This window comes from Phodopus roborovskii, unplaced genomic scaffold (assembly GCF_943737965.1).
Source record: "Phodopus roborovskii unplaced genomic scaffold, PHOROB, whole genome shotgun sequence".
Taxonomy (NCBI): domain Eukaryota; kingdom Metazoa; phylum Chordata; class Mammalia; order Rodentia; family Cricetidae; genus Phodopus; species Phodopus roborovskii.
The window spans coordinates 38,213,031-38,231,017 of NW_026126525.1; positions in this window are offsets into that span (position 1 = coordinate 38,213,031).

Sequence of the window (17,987 nt, forward strand, 5' to 3'; positions counted from 1 at the left end):
TATGTAAAATGAGAAAAGATTTTAAAATAAAAAAGATAAAAAGGATGTGTGCCCTAATTCCCAGTGAAATCATAGAATTTATTAGAGCATAAAGAAATGATGGAAATAATGCATGTGACAAATAACATTATTGAATAGAAAGACTGAATATTACCTATAAGACCTCCTGTAATAAATACATGTTTTGGCTAAATTCCCTTAAAATCACTGAAAAGATATTGTAATATTTGAAACATGTTTTTGGTTGACAATAAGAGTATTTTTCTTTTGGCTAATATGTTGCAAATATTTCTTTAGAATTCAAATTTATAAAATAGTTTTCTGTAAAGTCTACAATGGCTTTTGACTGATCTAACTGAAGCAATTCAATTATTTATATTATATTGTTTTCAGAAGGGAAAAGAATTTGAAGGAGTAGTAGTTACAACCTGGAGAAGAAAGAATAAAGAAATAAATTTAAATTGAAATGGTAATGTTAATCTTTAGCTGTGAATTAAAGCCTAGCTCTGTAAAATCATATATATATATATATATATATATATATATATATATATAGTGTGTTCTTATGTATATATACATAATATATGTGCATATGCAAACAAATGTACATATGGGTAGAGTATAGTATGTACCAAAAAGTGCAAAGAAAGCTAAATAAGAAAAGATATGGAAAGGTTTAGAGACAGGTGGAGATGAGTTATGACAAAGGTCATACAGCTACTCATTTTTCAAGTTCCAATTCTGTCATGAAATTTACAGCATAAATATAAAGTTCAATGTGAAGTTCTATTACTTTAGAATGGATATTCTCAAGCTACAGACATTTATTGAAAGGTTTAGACTTTGGATCTGGTTAATTAAAATGTTATATTTTGTTTGCCAGATTTTATTCTAAATTGTATTAAAAAATAAAAAAAAAAACATATCTTGGAACATGTAGCATTTTTAGTGTTACACTATTAACTTTGAATTTTTAACATTTTAATTATTTCATCCTTTATAACAAAACATATTAACACATTTTATATGCATTTTTTCTCTTAATATTATTTTGAGAAATTCTTGTCATAATATTATTTATTCATAAAGATAAGAATTGGAAATTAGGGCCAGAAAGGTGGCTTAACATTTAAAACACCCTCTTTTTAAGATTTGGCCTAGGAGATTATTTTATATACTTAGGCAACACACCCATATCCATAACATTGTTCTTTTAATTGAAGAAATAAAAGTGATGGTTTCAAGTAAGACTGCCAGGTTGATTGGTCAATTTATGATTATATTATTTCATTTTACATGTTCATTTTTGTATGATAATAAAGATTCTGCCAAGATAAATATGTGTGAAATCATATATCAAACATTGCAACATCTTTGTTTGGAATAGTGTGTGTATGTGTTGTGTGTGTATTGACCAATTCCCTTTTAAAATAATTTTAATTTGGCAAGATGGATTTCTTGTTTTCTATTCTCCTACTCTTTTCTAAGGCTAAGCAACTTGTAAAGTTTATAGTAAGGCATAAAATGTCTGAACCAGCCTTTTAGCTAAAATTACCCTTCATTTTATTTACATTTTTAAAAATCTATGCCATACACAATGCCACAATCTCTCCTTCTAGCATTAGTGATCTAACTTTCTCAGGGAAGAGCTATGTCTTTTGATTTTGTGACAACATCTCGTAAAGTATATGGTGCATGGAAGACAGTAGGTTGAACATGGGATAGACTATTATATAGTTGCCTGAGCTACAGATATGTCTGCAGTTAAATAAAAATAACCAGAAAATACAAACTATTAATATAATCTTGCTAACCTATTTTGTTTTCTTATTCCAGTGATGAAATTTTCCCTTTTCTAGAGTAAAATAAAATAATAAGGGGCATTGCCTGCTTTGAATTATGTGGCAATTAAGTATGTATATTTGCTTAACTGAAGCTTAGAAATGACATTTTGCCTTAATTTAGGAACTTCTTATAACACAGTACCATGTAGTAACTGAAATCAGTTGACTAAGGAACCTATTGTCACATAATGAAGGATTAACTGAAACAGCCACCAACACAAAAGATTTCCTAACCTACCAGAGCAATGATGGCCATTATAGTCTTTCATTTTTATGTGGTTTTAACATGACTTTTCACATAGCTCCTTTCAGTCAATTAGCTCTTTGAAAATCAATGGCTATGAGAGAAAATATACCATGCAACAAATGTACTATGTATTCCATTTTATTATCTCTGTCACAGTAGAATGACCTCATTTGTCCACTCTAATCTGTTCAACTCTTCCAGCACGCTTTTGGTTCTGAATAGCTAAATCTCATGCAAATATTGTAGCCTGTAGCTATAGTCTGCAAATTACAATGGAATGGAGTAACATTTTCTCACTATTCAAATACAAAGTGATTTGTATTTGCCTTTTCTCAAATGTAAACTGATAATGATCTACCCCTTTGGCTCACTTTTCCCAATGAACAAAAGCAATCCTACTGTGTTTCTTAGAAAACTTAACATTGAGTTGTCTGCATTATTTGATATATTAAAAATAATAAACAATGTAGGTCTTTTGCCAACTGCAGTTAATGTTTAACTTGGATTTTGAAAATGAGAAAAAAACTTAAAGGCTGTGGCTCACCTCATTCCTTTCACAATATGTTTTGATAAATTGATTCATTTACTAAATATTAAGGCGTGTGATATCACAAAGCCCAAAAATAGAGAGTGAAGGATGCTTATTACATCTGATGAATAGTGATTATATTAGATGGACTTCAATCTTTACATACTAGTTGTGGAATAAAAATATAAATTAAAATTATAAGTTCCAGGTTCTTTATATTACAAATAATGCTGCTATGAACATAGCTGAACAGATGTCTTTGTTCCATGGATGTGGATCATTTGGGTATATGCTTAAGAGTGGGATAGTTGGGACATAAATTCCTTTCAACTGAAGAATGGATAAAGAAAATGTGGCATATTTACACAATGGGATACTACTCAGAAGAAGAAAAAAAAAAAAAAAACAATGAAATTCACAGGCAAATGGATGGAACTTGAAGAAAACATCTTGAGTTAGGTAACCCAGTCATAAAAAGAGGAACATGGTATGGATGTCCTCACTCATATATGGATTTTAGACATAACGCAAAGGATCACCATCCTATAATTCACCCAGCCGAAGAAACTAGGCTATAAGGAGGAATCTAAGAGGTTCATACAAGGTCCCTCACAGAAGGGGAAAGGAAAAAGATCTCCTGAGCACATGGAGAGTGGGGGGGCAGTGAGTGGAGAGGAAGCTAGGATAAAGAGAAGGGGAGGAGAGGAAAGTATGTGAAACTAGGAAGATTGAGTCAGGGGAAGAATAGACAAAGGAAAAAGCAGAGAGAGAGAGAGAGAGAGAGAGAGAGAGAGAGAGAGAGAGAGAGACCATAAAAGAGGGAGCCATTATAGGTTTGAAAAGAAAACTGACCTAAGAGAAATGTCTAGAGACTTACAAGGATGACCCCAACTAACAATCTGAGCAACAGAGGAAAGGCTACTTTAAATTCCCTTCACTGATATTGATGACTAAACGATCTACTATCATAGAGTCTTCATCTGGTAGTTGATGGAAACATAAGCAGACACCCACAGATAAACACTGAGCCAAACTGGAATCCAGATGCGTAAAGGGAGGAGTGATAAGAAAATGGGGGCAAGACCAGGCTACAGAATCCCACAGAGACAGCTGACCTGAACAAGGGGGAGCTAATGGTCACCCAGACTGATAGCTGGGAAACCAGCATTGTAATGACTGAGACCCCCTTAACATGGGTCTCAGAAGGCTTAGGCAGTCTAAGGGACCTCCTTAGTGGAACCAGGATGTGTCCCTAGTGCACTTTCGTGGGGAGAACAGGAAGTCAAGGACTTTGAGGGTACATTCCCCATAGAGGGATACTTCCTTAACCTAGAGGCAGGAGGGAGGACCTAGTCCCTATTTCAAATGACTAGACAGATTTCTTTGATCCCTTCTAGAAGTCATCAGCCTCCCTTTGGAGTGGGGGTGAGGGTGGGATGGGAGGGTGGTAGGGGACATGGGAGGGAGAGAGACCTGTGATTGATATGTAAAATAATAAGAAGAAATAAAAAATAAAATTAAAAACAACAACATGGAATAAAATGAAAATGCACACGCGCACGCGCGCGCACACACACACACACACACACACACACACACACAAATTCCTTGTAACTAATGTTTGAAATCCCTTGGTGTATTAAGAGTTTAGAATAATTTGGTGTTCTGATGACGAGGTTCTTGAGTTCTTTTCATATTTTAGAAACTAGTCCTTTGTCAGATGTGAGGTTTTTAAAGATATTTTCCCATTCTGTGAGCTGCCATCATTCCTTATTGACTGTGTCTTTTGCCTTACCAAAGCTTCTTAGTTTCAGGAGTTCCCACTTGTTAATTACTGGCATCATAATCAGGAAGTGGTCTGCTGTGCCAATTCATTCAAGGGTACCACTTTCTCTTCTAAGAGGATCAGTGTGGCTAGATTTGTATTGAGGTCTTTGATCCATTTTTTGGCTTAAGTTTTGTGCATGGCAATGGATATGGAACTATCTGCAATCTATATGTCAGCACCCAGTTATGCCAGCACCATTTATTGAAGAAGTTTTAGCTTCTGTGTCAAAAATCAGGTGTTCATAGGTGTGTAGGTTAATATCAGGGTCTTCAGTATGTTTCCATTGGTCTACCTGTGTGTTTTTGTGCCAATACCAAGCTGTTTTCATTACTATGTTGGCTGTCAGTCTGCTCTATATTGCCTTTATTGTGTTTAGGTATGTTCCAGTTATCTCTGATTTATCCAAAATCTTTATCTTGAAGGGGTATTGAATTTTGTAGAAGGCTTTTTCAGCATCTAGTGAGATGATCATGTGGTTTTTCTTTTTCAGATTGTTAATCTGGTAGATTACATTGATGGATATTCATATGTTGAACCATTTCTGTATCTCTGGAATGAAGCCTACTTGATCATGGTCTATGATTTTTCTAATATGTTACTGGATTCTATTTGCCAGTATTCTATTGAGTGTTTTCACATCAATAAAAAGTGGGGTACAGAACTAAACAGACAATTATCAATACAGAAATCCAAAATGGCTGAAAGTCACTTAAAAAATTGCTCATCATCATTAGCCCTCAGGAAAATTCAAATCAAAACAACTCGGAGATATCATCTTACACCCATCAGAACAGCTAAAATGGAAAGCACAAATGGCAGTTTATGATAGAGGGGATGTGGAGAAAGGAGAACAAACACTCCTCCATTGCTGGTAGGAATGCAAACTTGTACAGCCACTTTGGAAACCAGTATGGCAGTTCCTCAGGAAAATGGGTACCAGTCTACCTCAAGATCCAGCAATTCCACTCTTAGGCATATACCCAATAGATACACATTCAAAAATAAGGACATCTTTTCAACTATGTTCCTAACAGCGTTATTTGTAGTAGCCAGAACCTGGAAACAACCTAGTTGCCCCTCAACCAAAGAATGGATAGGGAAACATGGTACATTTGCACATTGAAGTACCACTTAGAAAGACAAAAAAAAAAAAAAATTGGAATCTTGAAATTCACAGGCAAATGGTTGGAACTAGAAGAAACCATCCTGTGAGTGGTAACTCAGTCACAGAAAGACAAAATTGGTATTATTAATATATGGATATTAGATATAGTGCGAACATTTACCAAATTACAATCCACACTTCCAGAGAAGCAAGGAAACAAGGAGGACTGTAAGAGAGACATACATCAATCCTGGTATAGGGGAAAGGGACAAGAGGCCCTGAAAAAATTGGGAACATGGGGGTAGGGTAGAGAGATAGAAGAAAGAAGAAGGGAGAAGAGGAGGTGGAGGAGAACATGAGGGATAATGAAGATTGAATGGGAACATGAATAGAGGAGAATAGAAGAATAGAAACAAATCAATAGAGGGAGCCATTACAGGTTTAAAGAGAAATCTGTCACTAGGGAATTGTGCAGAAATCCACAAGAATGACCCCAATTAGGAATCTAAGCACAAGAGGAGTTACCTTAAATGCCTTTCCGCTATAATGATAACAATGACTATCTTGAATGCTATCCTAGATCTTTCATATAGTAGATGATGAAAACAGAAACAGTGATCCACAGCTAAGCATTGAGCCAGACTACTGGAAGCCAGTTTCAGAGAAGGAGGAGAGACAAACAAAGGGGTCAAGACCCCGCTGGGAAAACTCACAGAAACAGGTGTCCTGATCAAGTTGAAACTCATGCATCCCAGTCTGAGAGATGAGAACTAACATAGGACCAAACTAGAACCCATGAACATAGGTGTCAGCTAGGAGGACTGAGCAGTCTTTGGGGCCTCTGGCTTTGAAACAGGATGTATCCCTAGTGCATGAATGGACTTGGGGAGCCCATTCTTTATGGAGGGTTACTGTTTTAGCTTAGATACATGGGAGAGGGCCTAGTCCCTTGACTGATTTTGATGATCCCTCATGGAAAAGGTCTCACTCTCCCTGGGGAATGGAAGACGGATGGGGTTTGAGAATTGGTGGGGTTAATGGGAGGACAGGAGGGTTAGGGAACTGGGGTTGATAGGTAAAATAAGATGATTTATAATAAAATACAAAAAAGATTAGAATAGCTTATTGAAATATATATTTTGTGACCTCTGTATAAAGTATATTCATCATATTTTATGTACTATATGTCATATAATAATCTATTGAAATACCATTTTCCTCTGTCTTGAATGTGTTATGATTTCAACTACTCAGATATCTGTCCTAAAAATATGTTTTGTTAAAAATGCATTTCTTGTAATTTTATGGCACTCTCTTAAGTTGATTAAAAATCTTCTCTCTTCCTCACATTGTCATCCACCTGAATATTGAGTGTGGGACTTTGGAATACATGGTGCACAGTATGAAGCTGACTAGATCCAAATTGTCATTGTCAGGAAAGTCTCATACATTTTAATGGAGGAAAAGGTTCCTGTGTCTATTAAGACAACAACTATGCTCCTAAATTAATATGTAAGACAGTAGTGGGCAAAGATTAGAACTGAACAAAAGATTAAGTGAAAATAATTCTGCAATGAGAAATGACATTCAAATAACTAATATAGAGCTATTACTTTATGATTGCTTTTGATGGCCAAAACTAGATAAAGAAATATTGAGAGTCATAATCCTTAGTTTAGATAAACTAAATGAAAATTTAAAATGGGATATAGTTTGTATATTGCTAATACTATTGGTGTGTAAGTGGAAAATGTATGAATTCTTTTATTATTATGGATTCCTATCAAATTCCATGTGCTCATTATTTAATCCATTCTCCAACAAAGTCTACTTGAAATGCTTTGTGTGCCAAACATCATGCTAAGTTCAATGACAGAAACCTGGGTAAAACTCATTTTTCCCTCAAAAGTAGTTTACAGTAGAGTATAGAAAATTAGGACTATATTTAAAGATATTTGTATTTCTAATTCTAATAAATAGCTTTCTATGAATCCTTCATAAAACCTATTTTATATAAATTGTATACATTTCACACACACACACACACACACACTTATTTGGCTTTATTCTATATAGAGGATAATGTCCTTTCCAGAGCTCATAATTTGGTAAAAAAAAAAAAAAAAAAAAAATGTTAACACCAGATGTAGGATACTTCCCCTTGAATTGTTGATTAGGGTTGCCATGGAGACCTTTAAAACAGCATGTACCCTAGGTTCTCCATCAAACCATGATGGTAAGACCCTGTTACTGTAAACACGAATCACTTCAAACATATGACATGGAGAAAGCAAATTGGTATTGGCAAGAAATTTCTTCTGTACTTCTCAGCTTTCCCAGTACCAAAAGTTGTTATGCAGGTGACTGGGAGATATAATAAAGCAAACAAACAAACAAACAAAAATATCGTCAACATTATTATGAATGTGTGAACACTGTGGGTTACAATAATGACCATCATGAAATTATATCCATGTTTGTTATAATGGCATGAACATATAATTGTAAACAAAAGCTTTCTGATTGGAGTTTAAGGCAGCTCTATAGGAGAAAACACATACTTGGTACTATAAATTTATCCAAAAATCCATGATTGGGGAGATCACAGTTTCCAGAGGTATTTTGTTAAAAATTGTTTGAAGTGCTCTCCAGATTCACATATCTCTATCCATAGAATGCAGCTTTCACACATCAACAAAGAGAATCATAACTGATGCTCAGAGTATCAATTTCATGCTCAGGTACCATTGGGAAACCAATATAACAACTGGGACACCTGTACCACAATTAGGATACATATATCACCATTGGGACATGTATATCACAGTTATGACACCTATGTCACAGTCATGACACCTATACTACAATTAGGACATGTATATCATATTTTTCTTCCAATGCTCATGCACCATAACAGAAGAAGAAAGGGATTATAAGAACCAGACTTCTAGGATGATTGGTATTAATTTTTTGTCTTACAGATATGACAGAAAAAAGACACTCATGAATTCCCAGCAGCTGTGGCTGCCTAAAATAAAAAAAAAATGTACAAAATCGAGTCAGTCAAAATATTAGCAGAGGTGGGGGGAATCTTCTGACCTGAAATCCTGGCTGAGGAACTATTGACAGTTAATTGTATCTTATTGTCTAGGCCAATTGAATGACTACAAGAGGATTTCTGCTCCAGGTTTCTTCTTTCCATGAGGTTTACTTGCAGAGAAATCAGATCTGTGAAAAACATTTTCTGTGTTGAACATTAATCTGCTTCCACAGCCTTCTTGCATGGCCTTGAGGGCCATGAGACATATGTATGTCTTGCTGAGAATTTCCCTCAAGGCAGGCCATGTGTATACATATTTTTCTACTCCTAACAGGTTACTCACAGAGCCAATTCCCAACTGACAGTGGCAATCAGGTATCTTTTTTTGTACTATATCCAGGCAGCCTCAACTAAAGCTATAATATATATAGACATGTGCCTAATTAAAAAAAGATTACAGCCTAAAAACTGATCTCTCAAGTCCTTGCAAGCAGGAGATAGAAAATTGAAGTACTGATGTTTTCTGGGTTTTTGAAATGAGAATAATTTGTCCTAAAATGGCCTTAGAGTATAATGCAATTGCCTCTGTTCCCTTCTGATTATAAGCAGAATGAAGAAATAAATTCTAAATATTGTTAGATTATTTTATTTTAACAAATGTATAGAAAACATATACACCAAGCAGTACAAGTTAATTGTTCAATACATGTTAGGAAATGATCAAATCAAGGCAACACATTTTTCCCTTTTGAATATTTATCATTTGTGAGGCAATAACACTAAAAATCCCTTTTAATTGATTTAAAAATATATCTTTAATTGAACAGAACAACATCACTATTCCTTTCACTTTCCTCCATCTAGCCCCTCCCCAATGTCCTCCCACCTTCACGTTGGTAGCTTCTTTTTCTACAATTTTTTTTAAAATTTATGACACATTGTTATCTGTAGTCACCTCACTGAACAGTTCATTTTTCTCCTAATTACGTGTCACCAAGTACATACTCATCAACCTTTCCCACTCAGTATCCTACTCCTCATACTCCACAGCCAATGGGAATCACCATTCTTCTGTCAATTTTGGTAAAATTAACATTTTTGATTTTGCATATAAGTGAGTTCCTGAAGTTACTATCTTTTTGTGCTAATTGACTTCACTTACTATAGAAATTCTTTCTTTTGTTCTTAAACATTAAAAATAGAATGGTTAACATTATTGGAAATAGATCCAAGACAAATATTCTACTCAAGCTGACTTACCCAATTTGTATATATGAATGACTTGATGGACTATGTTAGGTTTCACTTGCAGGAATAAAGGGCCAACAGTATTTCCAGAGTTTGAGAATGTTGTTCAATGAAGTAGTAAGTGTGTACTCACCACGAACAAGACATATGTCCAAACACACACACACACACACACACAGAGAGAGAGAGAGAGAGAGAGAGAGAGAGAGAGAGAGAGAGAGAGAGAGAGAGAGATTGAGAGAGAGAGGCAGACAGAAAGAAAGAGACAGAGAGAGAGAGGGCATAATCAGACAAGAGGCATTTAATTTTGCATGTTTTGAGACACATAAAAATATAATTAACAAGGTATGTAAGATCTACACAGTGGCAGACAAAATGGACTATAAAGCAAAAGTCATTTAATATAAGGCTACTTTGACATTGAAAACTTAACGAAAAAATAGATATTTATGAACAGTGCTAGGATAACTGAACACTGATCTGCAGAAACATGATTATGAGTCATTATTATGCATGCATTTATCCCCAAATATATCTCTATTTAATAAAGGAAAGAAAAAGACTATTTTTTATTAATTAACTTTGTTCTTTGACATGTGTGTATAACATTCTGATTGTTCTCCTACATCTTTTCTTATCTCCCTTCCACTCCTATTGTGCCTCCTTATCTACAAATTTCTTTTTTGCATTCTTGTCCTTTTGTTTTGTTTTGTCTTTTCATCCACTGACTCCAACTAGGGACTTTCACATGACCCTGAATTTGAAAATATCCAATTGAGTCTCATGGGCTAATTAATTGAGGACAGTAACATCCTCCTTCCCAGAATCCACCTGTAGCCAATAGCTCAGCAATAAGTCATAGAATCTTTCTGTCTCTTCCTGTTTATAGCTGACTGCTGGCAAGACCTGACCCCAGCCGGACTCCTAACAGTAGCATCACTGCTGTAGGCCCAAGATTGTAATGGCTGATTGAGTAAATATTCACATAAAGAGCCTTCTTAAGAAATTCTAAAAATGATTCGAGAACCACCTAAGCTAGGACCCTAGTTAGTTCATATCTCAATAGGCAACACTGGTTTCTAGAAAAGTCCTCATTGCTGCATATACAGATTAGCATCATACTAATACTACACTGTTTTTCTAGAGGTGTGGAAATACTATAGAAAGAATATTCACAGGACTACCTGATTTGAAATGTTTGTATGGGAATAGCTATCTTTATGGTACTTGAGAAGAGAACACTGTATTCCTATCACCAATCTTCATTCTTTTGTTTACTTAATTCTCTTTTGTAATTTCACAAGTGGGTACTTACAAAGTTGCTAAAAATACTCTGGACAGCTATTATGTGAAAAGTCTGGAAATGGACTTAAATATAATTTCCTACAGGATTTCAAAAAGAAAAGTACTCAAGGGAAAAATAATCTGATGTGTACCTGTTTCCATTTTGCCTAACTTTTTTAATAATTAAAACATTGACCAAAATTACTGTAGCTATCAAATAACTTCTTCCAAATGTGAGGCAAGACTTCATTTTAGTCAGACCACTATGCCCTAGGTATGAAGAACTGAAAGAATGAATGGGAACAGGGAGAAAAACCCAATACACAATTTTTTTTTTAAACACAGTACAAAAATGGAGTCATGTGAGAATTTGGAGTGCTTGTGAGAAAACTACAAAAATACTAGTTTCTTGTGATCTCAGTTTTTCAAAACAAAATTATTCTTGCAATGTGTTTCCCTGTACCTGCCAGCTGTATCCAATATGAGTGACTTTATTTCAGCTGTTGTTAGTCATATGCCTATGTGGAAAACAGGTTTTTGCCATGTATTGTCTGCCTTTGTGATTGTGTATTTTCCATAGGTGACTTTCTTAACCCTCAGAGTGTAAACTGTCTGGTGCTGGGAATAAAGTTCACTATATCATGAGACTTTAGGTGTTCTCTTTTAGGTTCTGTTCTTTCAGATTTCACCTTTGATTTATACAAAAGAAGATAGAAAGTACGTGAAGTATGATCTCTCTTGGAAGCTTTCAAGGAAAAGCTTTTTGGACACAGGTTTTGTGCTGTCATTGCAGTGTTGATTTCTGTGAAATCTTTGACCCCACTTCAATTCTTTTGTATTCAACATATTCAACCACAGGATTTGAGGATGAGGTAAACTCTCATTGGTGGAAGCTTGGAGTTCTTTTGTACTCTTTGGAAAGCCAAATGCTCATCATTGTTTCAGTGACATGATTAAGGAAGAAATGGTAGAGTCCTTCTATTCTGTTCATTCAAATGCCATGTTAATCTTGATGCATTAATCTAATTAATCTGAATCAATAAATATCAGAAATAAAATATTGGGATAAGAACCTGAACGCTCAGAGAACCAGGAGCACCCTGCAGTTGCTTCCTACTTAATTAGCTTCTCAGTCCAAACAGCTGAGATCCTCATTCCACCTTGACTTTTGTCCTGTCTCTGTGCTTACATCCCTCAATACCTCTTTTGTTGGCTAGTAGCTAGCTCTGCAGTTTGATTCCAAGCAAGCTCTATTTTGTTAGAACACAAACAAAATATCATGAACTTGCTACACTGTTGATATCTATTTAAACTTACAGCTGTTTTAGTCAAGTTTATAAAAGTTGAACACAAAACAGCATAAGAAGAGGGAGGATATAGCTTTTTTAATTAAACTGATCTGGCAAGAAATATTAAGGAACATCATGATTGAGCTGAATATGAATAATATATAACTAAGAAATGAAGTGTGATGGCATTTTGTAAACAATATAGATTATTGAAAATATTGTATGCTTGGTAATCAAACTATTCAGATAAAAATAATTACCATTGCATCTAACATGTGCAGCTCTATCTTTAGAATATATGCAAACATAACTTTGTATGCTCAGTCAGCTTTAAGGCATAAATGTCACCCTATCTTATTGATGCTGCACTGCTGCTCATCAGTCAATAAAGCTACACCTGTAAGCTGCAAAGCCTGGCACAGAGGAAACTTTCAATAAATAGTGACCAATAAAGTGACTAATTTCTTGATTGGTTCATATGCACACACACATGCACACATAATATCTGTAGATAATTGGCCTGGAGATACTTTTGAATCTGTGGTCTTACTTCATAAACTCCACATTTATAATTCAAGATATAAATATAACAGAAATTTTATTCCTCTTCTTAGAACAATTGTTCATGCACATAGATAGCAGCATAATGAATTTCTGTTGCATTAGTGTCTGCTCCCTCCAAATTTCAGAGAATGGAGAAAACATGACTGGAATTCCTAAAGTGGTAGCTTTCATACTATTACAGATAAACAAAAATGCCATGTATAAAATAAATCAATGTTGAACATTCCTCTTAAATGTTGTTACTATCTGAATTTCTGAAATAAGAGCTATGGTAGTTCTGAAGCTTTGCTGTACAGAAATAAAGCATGCAGTTGGGACACTGAGGGTCACCTTCTAGGGCTATTAAAAAACAGCCAATATGTTAACATATTATTTGATAATAAATAATAGTGTTAAGCGTGATGATATGGAGAGTAGAAGTTTCAACAACAACAACAACAACAAAATACTCGAAAACTAATAAAAACCCTAACAGCAAATGAGAAAATAGTGAGATAAGCACAAACATCTGAGTGTGCCATGGGATACCTTCTGCCTGGTGCTACCAGATTGTGACTTCTTTCAATCTCAGGAAGTTTTCTTAGAACTGGCATTTAAATACATTATGTTTATATCATGCTCATTAGATTTGGCATCTTTGAGGAACTCTAGGGTAATTGATTCACTGTTGTAGCTCCCTAGCTGGTTAAGTTTATACTACACATATATTTTTGTTCATGAATTAACTCATAATTATAAATTTAGGTTCAAAGTTTAAATCGTGGTTACTAATCTGCATTAATTCTTGTTTATAAAGGTAGATTTTTCTGTAATATAAGAAAGACATATACTGCTCCCACATTTCTGTTAAGCTTCTGAGAGTTGCTGGGATAATTCCTTTTTGGAAATGCGGAGACAGACTAGTTAAGTCACATTCTCGAAGTCATAAAGGCACCTTGTTGATAACGGTAACTCATTAGGAGCAGCAAAGACATGCCAGTGAATCAATTATTCAAACAGAAGACTCACAGACAGTATTCCATAATCCTAGAATTAGGTATGTGTAAATGCTAAATTTTGAAATTTGAGTGAATGTTTTCAATATATTGACAATTGAATCAAGTTTTAATGGCTACTACTTGCTACAAAAGTTTTTAGAAAAGTCACTGAACAAAAGGAAAACTCTAATAGGAAAACCAAACACCAGGAATCAGTAAAAATAAAATAATAGAACCTCATTTTTACAGTTACTATATTAAAATATTTGTTTTGATAAAAACATGAAGCATTGGAATATATAAATCCATACAAATGGGCATGCATTTGTCATTTACAAGATAAGTTTACAAAATTGACAGAATCTATCTCTCAAGAAGTTCAGACATTGGACATACTAGAGAAAGGTTTACACAATCATCTAAATGTAATTGAGGAGTTTGCCTACTTTGTTTTCTGTTACTCTGCTAAAATACTGTGGCCAAAAGCAACATGGAGGGAAAGGGGTTTATCTCAATTTATTACTAAAGGAAGCCGAGACAGAAATTTGAAGAAGAATCCATGAGAAATGCTGCTTGCTGGTTTACACCTCTTATTTTGATTAGCTACATTTCTTATACAGCTGAGGTCCCCTTGTCTAGGAAAGATCCTACCAACATTGGGGTGGGCCCTCCGTGATTTAGAAATCAAAACAATATCCTAGAGATAGGACCACAGGCCAGTCTGAGATTCTCTCTTCCTATGCATGTCTATATTTGTCTCAGGTTACTAAAGGAAGACAGAAAATTGGCTTCCAAGTAGAGACCAAATAGATAGTATTACCAAAGATACAGAAACTGTAAAAGAGGAGAAAAATAAGAATTCTGGAGATAAAAAGTATAGAGCCCTCATCCAGTAATTTATGGAAGTAATCTCAGAGATCCACAACCAAAAACCTGGCTGAGATCTTGGAATGGAGTTAAAGAGAGCAAGGAGATAATATAGGAGTAAGGGAAGTCAATGTCATGATGGAGAAATCTACAGAGACAACTGAACCAAGCTTGTGGAAACTTATGAAATCTAGACCTACAACTGTGGAGAATCCAGCAGATAGAAATAGACTCTCCATATATGAGAGAGAGTTGTGAAGATTGGACTAGCTGAGGGGCCCTTGGCAGTAGGATCACTATACAAATGTGGTGCATGAGCTAGCTTGTTGGAGCCAATTTCTTGTGGAATGCCATGCTCAGCCTTAATGCATGGAAGAGAGGCCTGGCCCTATCACAACCTATTGTACCAGACTATGACTTCTCATGTGAGCCTTTACTCATGAGGAGGAGTGGACTGGGGTGTGGGAGGTAACAGAGATGGGAGGAGGTCTGGTAGGGAGAACTGAGGTTGGAATGTAAAATGAAATTTAAAAAAATTAACCACCATCAAAGAGCCTTCATTTAATAGCTGAAGGAAACAGAAGCAGACACCCATAGCTAAACACTGAGCTGAACTCCTGGAAGCCAGATGCAAAGAGGGAGGACAAGACCAGGCTACAGAAATATACAGAGACAGCTGACCTGAACAAGGGGAAGCTAATGGGTCCCCAGACTGATAGCTGGGAATCCAGCATTGAGAACCAACTCAGACCCCCTGAACATGGGTCTCAGTTAGAAGGCCTGGGCAGTCTGACAGTGGAACCAGGATGTATCCCTGGTGCACAAAAAGACTTTGGGAACACATTCCCCATGGAGAGATACTCCCTTAACCTAGGGGCAGGAGGGAGGACCTAGTCCCTACTCCAACTGACTTGACCGATTTTGTTGCCCTCTCCTGGAAGGCATCACCCTCCCTGTTGAATGGGGGGGGGATTGGATGAGAGGGTGGTCAGGGGTCATGGGAGAGTGGAAGAGAGGGAAGGAGGGATAGAGGGAGGGAGGGAGAGGGAACTGGGATCAATATGTAAAGTTAAAAAACTGAATTAAAAAAAAAAACACCCATGAAAAATGAAGTTAGGAAAACAAAAACAAAATAATGGCAATAAAATATAAAAAGTTAACTGAAAAGGTTTCTAGAGGAAATTAACAGTTTGAGCAGACAGAAGCAAGAAAGAAAAAAAGGAGTGAATAAATTTTAATACTGCATCAGTATTTGGTTGTTTGTTGTTTAAGAATTTTATTGTTTAGCTGGGTACTGTAGCACATCCCTTTAATCCCAGTATGAAGGAGGCAGAGACAGGAAGAACTCTGTGAGTTAAAGGCCAGACTGCAACATAGACAGGGTTCCAGGAGAGGTCCCAAATTTATGGAGAAACCAAGTCTCAAAAAACCAAAACAAAAAAAAAATATTTTTGAGAAACTCATGTATGAGAATTGCACCCCATCACTTATATATCGTGTTCTCCTTCTAGCTATATACTACCTTGGCCCCTCAATTGTTTCAATTATTATTTTACATGCATATATATGTATATATACATACATTATTTAATATGCATATACACATAACTTATTGAGACCATTTAGCTTACTTTGTATATGCATATACTCAGGGCTTACTACTTGCAATTAAATCCAAGATGGTTATTGCTAATCAACAACTTCGAGAGGCCTCTAAGCATACCTGTTGGGAATTATCTAGATTGCTTTTATTGACGTTTGAAGAGTTGCCCACCATGGGTGACACCATTCTCCATCTGGGAACCTGGACAACATGAGAGAAGAACAAGGGATGAGTAATACCATACCTCATTGCTATCTCTTCCTTGTTGTAGATGAGATATGAGCAGCTGCTTCAAATTCCTAACATATTGGCTTGCCTGCCTAATGGAGTATACCATTAAAATGTAATACAAAATGAACTTTCTCCAATAGAACATTTTGGTCTTTTCAAAACATTTAGCCAATTTTCTGGTCTAGGTATTTAGTATAAGTGCTGCTTAAATTTGAGAACGAAAACAAATTATGATAGTTATTAGCAAGTTCTTAAGCATTGTTATAAAAATCATGTTTTTCTGAATACTCAGTAACATTGATCTATAGATGACTGTGATTGTCAGTGTTCATTCTAAATTAGGTAGGCATTTGAGTCACCATGGAAATAAATCTCTGGTTTATCTGTGGAACATTATATAGAAATAATAATTAATTATTAAATAGTATAACTGAAGTCAGAAGAGTCACTCAAGGTATAAGCAGCACATTCCAGGGTCCCAAAACTTGGACTAATTAAAAAGGAGAAATTATCTGAGCACATGCGTTCACTGACCTCTGCTTTTTTAATGTAAATGTGACATGACAGGTTGCACAGGTTGGCAATTCCAAACTGTGATACAAAGCAATCCCCTCTTAGGGTTATCTTGTCAAGTAGATTTTGTGCCTTTAAGACAAGGAACTAAATTCAAAATGTTTAAAATTTCAGAACGTTTAAATATGAATGAACTATGAAAATGTGAAGAAAATTGTAGAAATTGTTTTCAGAAAAAAAAAAAAAACAACTATAAGGATTAAATAAAAGAGAGAGGGAAGTGTTTCTACCATCCAGAAACTTATCAAAGGAAAGCTCCAACCTTGAAAATGTCAAATAAAATGCCTCAAGGCAGGTCAGCTCAGGTTGTAGAGTCAGCAAGAAGCAGTAATCAGCACACAGAATCACAATCCCATCATTATAAGAGATTATTTGTATGACTTACACAATGTAACTGGACTTCTGATTCATGTGGGTTTAAGTATAAGAAAGTGTAAATAAAAGATTTGCAATTTTCACAAGTACTAGGTTCTGATAAATGTTATATTTCATAATACCTATCATGCAAGAAGAGAAACATGTTAAAGATCATAGCAAAGTTATAATTATTCATGTTGTTCCTGGATAGCATAGAGACATTGAAGGTGTTATAACTGATTAGTAAAATATCATTGGCTAGAATCTTAGCTCCTATTTGTATTGCTGTGATAAAAATACCTAATAAAAACAACTTCATGGGGGAAAAATGTTTGCTTTAGCTTACTACTCCAGGTTATAGACCAGGGAAGTTAAGGCATTGGGAGTTTGAAGTACCTAGT